We start from the raw sequence: 7,429 nt of genomic DNA, 5'->3' as shown, positions 1-7,429 counted from the left end.
AAGCTGTATAAAGAACTTTCCAGAAGCATCACTGAAATATTCTGCTGTGTGTAAAACAGGTGAAGCTCAGAGAAGAGCCTCAAACAAACACTCACATGCTCTAGAGCTCAGCTGGTGGGTGAACGCCTATGAGGTCTGAGGATCTTAAACTGGAAAAAGGCTGCGTGTGTTTAGGTCCATGTCACCAGATTATAAGCGGGCACCAGAGTAAGTGCACAAATCCATGAATTTAGAGAGGATCAATGCACTTTGACATCTTCTTCAGCAGACTGTCAACACACAGCACGGCCAGGTGACTCACCAGATGTAGACGGTGTGTTGCAGAGTCCCTGTCTCTGGTCTTTAGCGCTGACTCAGCTCTGCAGAGATACGTCCGGCTGTGCGACACTACAGTATGTAAGTACTACTACATATAGTAAGTAGTACAGTATGGTTAAATCTACACGTCTGGACCTCCTCGCCTGCACTGGAGGAAGTCCACCCGAGCTCCTTCTGGCCCCGCTCCCCACAGGCAGGAGGCTCTTTCAGGCTCATTGGTTTGATTTCATATCCTCCGGCTCTCTGCAGTACAGCATGCATTAAGACACACTGCTGCTTTTACACGTTGAAATGCGATCGGGTCTCACACTCTGCATACACGAGTAGGCCTCAGTGAACAATAATTAAGCACTCAGCTCCTTGAAGCTGAATTACTGGTTCTGTGCCCCCTCAGAAAAGTCATGCAAGGATGCCAAATGAGTCAGTAATTATCTAATGAATGCATGCAAGCGATCAAGCATCCATGAAAAGTAATTCACCATTATTTTTAATGATGATCAAAATATAGCAATGATTAACTAATGAACCAGTAATTGTAAAGTGAACTCATAATTCTAACTCACTGTAAGCTCATAGTCCAGATCATTGATTCTGTTCACTGAGCTGAATCCACCACTGTTTATGAATCACAAACAGGTGAAAATGGTTTTGGCAGGATAATCCTTTAAAATTCCTTCTTTTTTAGCCATTTGTGAAACATGTAGAAGCAGAAAGTTTATTCAGGATAATGTATTCATTTATTTTCACAACTGACTCGGACACAATACATGGGGTTAGTGGTGCACGTCTGCCTCTCGTGGCCAATAGTAGTATTACAACAACAAACACTGGAATTTTCACTTGCCTAAACTTTTTCTTTCACAAATGAAAGACAAAAGCAAAAAAATGATCTTAAAGAAAACAATTCACAGAGAATTTTTTTTGACTGACTGACTAATTGACCAATCAGTCAAAAAAAAAAGTTTAAGTTAAGTTTAAGTTTATTAAATGTTCTAGAATTGATATGAAAAGAAGGTTTGATATCTCATGTGTAATTGTTATCAATATTTGTTCAATAGACCAAATATGGGAAACAACTTTTCACTGTAACAATCTGAGGAATATGAAGCATTTGTATGTGGTAGTATAATTTATCAGTGTATTCGCTTCAAGAAATTAAAAGTTCTGTCAAAACTGTCCCAAGAGTTCATGTTGTGAAACTTGAGTCTGTCATTAACGTCCAATTTGTATTTATTTTGGCATCCGTCACAGTTGTTTGACCACACGTAAATGCAAACTTCATCGCTTAGCGTTAGCATCTTGCTAATGTTCATTCATTCATTAGCCCTGTTTGGGAGTAGTGCTATCTATTGCACCCACATTACTAATATGGTTTTGTATTGTATTGAACATTTTGGCAACAATTAGAGTAATACAATGCACCGGACTCAGTGTGTATATATTGTGATGATGAATACAAAACTTGCCTGGCAAAATCTTTTAACTTTGCTTTATTGGTGACCACCAACAATCTCTCAGAGAGAGTTTTGGGAACCAAATGCAGCCATATTGTTCACAAACAATGTTTACCCAGATGATCACTCTTTTATGTTCACTTTCTTCTCACAACATTTCTTGGCATCGACTCATTTTGAAAGAGTAATGACCAATGGGAAGACCTTGACTCTACTCCGACCAATGGGAAGACCTCGACTCTACTCCGACCAATGGGAACTCCTCGACTCTCCTCCGACCAATGGGAACTCCTCAACTCTCCTCCGACCAATGGGAATACCTTGACTCTCCTCCCACCAATGGGAAGACCTTGACTCTCCTTCGACCAATGGGAACTCCTCGACTCTCCTCCCACCAATGGTGTCCCTTCATTCCTCAGTCCCTCACTGGGACAGACTTCCACCATCAAAGCGCTGCCCTGCTTTGGTGAGAGCTGGAAAATGGCTTCTTCTTAACAAGCTCTCATTAAATATTAAAAAGTCAAACTCATAATATTTGGGGCAGGAGGTATGCTATGGTTTCAGAAGATGGAACAGAACATTCTCAAGTTTCTTCATTTCAACAGAGGCATTTTACATATTCATTTTCTTTGTAGCGGAACTGACGTCACCGGGGACCATCAGCAAACTGTTTATTGACATAATTATTCCATGATTTAGCACCATATGATTTATGGTAATGCCCATTTGTAAGATTGACGGCTTTATGAAACTCTAAGGAGGCATCTGTCCTCTGTTCAGTAAACTTCCCATTCTTTCAATATATGATATAAATACTCACCAAATGTGGCTTTATATATTGATATATGCTCTTGCCATCTGCCATAATCTTTTAGGAACTACTTTATCAAATAAATCTCATAATCCCAGACAGGTTGAGCATCTCCATCTTCCTTTTTGCAGATCTAGTTTTCCCTCAGATCTGGAATGCCAGAGTACACATTATCAGGAGCTCGTTATCGTTGAACATTTAAAAAGAAATTGTCATAACATTGAATCCATAATGGGAAACAGAGTTGTGTCCATCATGTCAGAGTTAGCTGCCTTCTTATTAACAGCTCCATTCATGACTCCATCCATAATCCCCGTTGATATAGTCTCACTCCACTAAAAGCTTAAATTATGCAGTAGTAAAAAGGTATTTAAGTCCCTCTTATATCCTCTTCCTCTCTGATTCCCCCTTGAATACAGAGAAAGGTCATGTAAGGACAGGGACAAAGAGAGTACATTTTTAGAAACCAGACAGGGATTCTTACCTCTGGGTAGAATTGTGAGAAGGCAGATGATTTTAATATCAAGCAGCTTAAGCCCACGTCCTCACTTCTCCGAGCCCGTCACCATCATCCTGATAACACTGCAGCAGAAACGCGGCCAGGAGGAAACCTTACGAGCAGGAGGGAAACTTCTTGAGAAGGAGGGTTGGAAGTGAAATGTGTACGGGGGTCAGAGGGGGAACACAGTTTGCAAAGGCAAATTACATAGTTGGATGACCATATTGCAGTATGGCTGACTTCAGCAGATGGGAGAAGCCTTTATGAGACAGATAATATGGTGGCAGCTCACTAAAACTCCCACAGAGGAGTCGCATTGGTGCATTGCATGACTTATGTTCGGGAAATACATTAAGACTTTAATGGTCAATGGACAGCGTTCACATTTAAATCTGCTGTTGCTCATGCTTCAGGGAAATCAGAGCACACAGTCACGTCTGGGTGCTTTAGCGTGGAGAGGCATCGGTCCAAAGACAGCTGTGACAGAAGCTACTGAAACTGCCTTTGGATTTGGTGTCATATTCATAATCGCCACAGGATGACTCTTGATTATTTTAGTGAGCTAACGACCTTCCCCTAGTGGCACCATGCAACACTCTCTCCCTCCCAGCTCATCAAATACCGACTGGGTCAGTATTCAAACTGTGATCCTCTCGGTTCCCCTCTCCTCACCTTGGGACATGTCAGAGACAACACGTCCGTTTCCACTCCATAAATACACGATATCTTTTCTAAATAAACTTCTGTGTTCACAGGAAACGTTCAATTTCTGCATGCATAATCTCTTTTCAAATTAAAGGTCCAACGTAGTTTTTAGTATACTTACGCATCTGAACTACTTGAATATGGTAATGCAGATGGGGAGATTGGGATCGGGCCCTAATGTTTCCCTTTGACCTTTCTTCTAGCCAAGAGAGTAAAAGAAGAAAAGTTCCAAATATAAAGTTACCTGCTGGTGGAGCCAAAGATATCACAGGATGTCACTTCCTTTCAGACACATTTGATCTTTTCATCCATTTTGTATAACTATCCCCTTCATGTGGTTCATTCCATGTATCTTTAATGTATTGTGGTGTGTAATACACATTGCAGCCTCTGGGGACGTTAGTTTGTTGGTCTTGTTTGTTTATCTGAGCGTCTCTGAATTCATTTCCTTGAGAGGTTCAGCTCGATTTAAATTCAGGACAAGAAATGATCACAAGGAGAGTTCCTTTCTTTCTTTTACCTAGTGCAAGTGCACTAGGAAAAAGAAAGAAATCCTCAAAGAGGCCAAAATATAATAAATATTTAACCTGCATAAAAAATAGATAGATAATAGATTTTTGACTTTCCAAAAAGTTTGAAAATTAGAAAGGTTCTCTTATTTATAAAGTGTCAAACCAGAGTTAATATTGCAATCCTTTCTTTTCTCCTGATCTCCTGAAACTCATTTTAATAAACACAGTTGTCATGAAAGCAGATCATTAGCTGATATCACTGAACACATTCTTTGTCAACATCATTACTTTACGTCTCCCTCATCAAGATAACGCTCCGTCACATCAAGTGGATGAGCAGCGCTCCTCTAAACTCTATTTCTCCGACTGGAATCCTATTTAAAGCCGCTCTCCTCCAACGTGTTTGACAGGCAGCTTCAGAGCGCTGCACTTTCATAGTCGAGTGCCAAATAGTTTCACAGCTTGAGGACGCGAGTGCAAATGTTAGGCCACCTCCGTCTCAATCAAACGCATCTTTATTCCATCCATGCAGCAGACAGTCACAGAAAAGAAGAGAAACAGGCCGCAGCATGAATAGCAATAGCAGCAGCTCTGCTCTGCATCGCTAATGTATCACTGAACGTGCAAATCAGGAAATCTGAATTATGTTTGATTAAAATGTATGCGATTGCATTACACATTCTATGTCTTTTAAATAGCTCTGATGTGCAGAACTGTGCTGGTTTATTTAGTCCGGAGGAGGATGAACGCCATACTGAGGGAGAGTTATGTCAGAGTAAAATACAGATTTGTTGGACAGACAGGACTTCAAAGCAAGCAGAGCTGCTACACCTCAAGTCATATTTAAATGAATAAGTCCCGTCACAGTATCCAACCAGGACTCCAGCTCTCTCCTGCCAAGCCTGAGCGCTGACGACCGCTGACTCAGTGTGGAGTATTTTAACTTTATGTTAGTGGCATGCGTGTCTTGAGTTTCCTCTTAAAGACTGTACTCATATAGCCTCCACAGACAGAACTTTTTTAAAGGGGACAACACTCATTCGGGTATTTTAAATACTGGATTGAAGCAGCACTAATTAATATGTATCTCAACGGTATGACTGTTTCTCCTTGAGTCCATAACTCTGCAGTTTCACTCAACTCCACAGAGCTTTTTCGGCTCTTTAAGCTCACTGGTTTAGTTTTGCAATGCACAACTTTACTGCTTTGTTTTAGTCCTTAGGAACTTTCAGCAACCTTGTTTCCAGAAGCTGCAGGCTTCAGAGAAAAAGAAGCCACTGAATGCATGTTGAAAAATGCTGATTCTTTCAGTTATGTACTGGCCATCAGGCTAACCCAGTGAAACCAGTCGCCGATGGCTGATGTGCCTATGGGTCCGCTGGCCTCATTTATCTTATAGTGTCTTGATGAACCTGTGTTGCCATAGAATAACGCTTTCATACAGATGTGCAATGAGATGTACTCTCATTTTGTAGCTGAATTCTATCGGCATCAATGTGCAGTCCATTTGAAGTTTAGCAAAATTCAAAATTCCTCGTTTGTGTAAACATTCCTCGGCAATAAACGGTTTCTGATTCTGAGGTGACTAATTCAAAATTCCTCGTTTGTGTAAACATTCCTGGCAATAAACGGTTTCTGATTCTGATTCTGAGGTGACTAATGAGCAGCAGACTGTATGCCATGTGATGTATACAATGGCAGTATGCGATGAAATTGATTATGAAATATCTTGAGTGTAATTTTGAGATTCAGGCCTGAGGATGGCAGTGGACGAATGCTCACGAAGGACCCAGTAATCAAGAGATTAATCCTCTGGGAAGTCATGACAGTCTGCACATTTGAGTTTGATTTATTCATATTTCTGACTGAGATGAAGGCTCATGCAGGGTTGCCAAACCATCCATCCTCAAACCTTAGAGCGTGGATGTGTTCACATGCAGCATATGTGTTGATGGAAGGGACATTTTGACCATATGAAATGTCAAAGGGTCACCAAATATATACAAGGCATGCATCATTTTTGTGGGGATGTCATGGTTGGCTACTACTTTTTTAAATGTGTGTTTCCCCATTGTTGGCAGATGTATCTATTTATCAAAGTATAGCAGCAAGAATATGTGATTGTTAATCACATTTAGAGTTTTCTTCTGGGAGTAACTCCAATTATATTCTAAATAAAATATTCTTTCTGAATTCCGCAGATTCTAAGACATTAATCAACTGTGGTTTTGGTTGTATTCATCTGTTATTTGGTAGCAGGGTAGCTGAGTTCATCAACCCTGTTACCACCACACCCTTCCTCGCAAATGATTGGTTAACGTCCCGGGGCAGCGTCGCTCTCATTGGCTGCATTTTGTCAACACGCAGCCGCTGTCTCCCGTCGGTGTCAAGTTACATACAGGCAGGTCGAAGTTACCGGAAGGTCATTAGTTTGAACAAAGCTCACGTGTACAAATAAAAGATTAGCTCGTTCAGTTGCTTTCTCAGAACGAAAGTATTGATATATTTTCTTCTAGAACACATTTATCTGCATAGAAAACATTAACAGTGTTTGATGTTCTGTGATTTACCCAGTAAACGTCCGCGTGCTGGTTCATGTCTCTTTTACTTTGAAAGTCCTAACCGGAAACTATCTGGACACCGCTACTGTATCGCTTCCTGGTTGATGTGGAGACCGAAGAACTACTGGGTGAGGTCTGTTGTTGTAGTGGAGTAAATAATGAAGAAAAGCAGTACACTTGAGTCGGAAAAGCCTCGGGTTTCATCGGGTTAACTCGGTTCTAAACGGTTTAATCCCGGGGCTGCCCTCGCGCCGCTGCCCTCGCGCCGCTTCCCTTCCTCAGCTCGTGCAGCTCCCATGTAGCTCACTATGAAGCGTTAGCATTAGCGCTACATGCCAGTGCACTGCACCTGTCACCAGCTTCTTTGTCTCACTCACGTCCGCGGCTTCACCTCCTACCGACCATTAACAACCGACCGCGTTCACTAAACGTTTCCTCCGGATTCTGCTCACTTCTCTGGTGTGAGAGGCGTCACTGTTCAAAACAAGCCGCCCAGCCACAGCTAACGTCGGACAAAGAAGATGAACTGATGACACCCAGAAATATGTGTGATGTGAACTCTGTCTGCG

This window comes from Taurulus bubalis, assembly GCF_910589615.1.
Source record: "Taurulus bubalis genome assembly, chromosome: 21".
Taxonomy (NCBI): Eukaryota; Metazoa; Chordata; class Actinopteri; order Perciformes; family Cottidae; genus Taurulus; species Taurulus bubalis.
Note: the sequence above shows the minus strand (reverse complement) of the source record.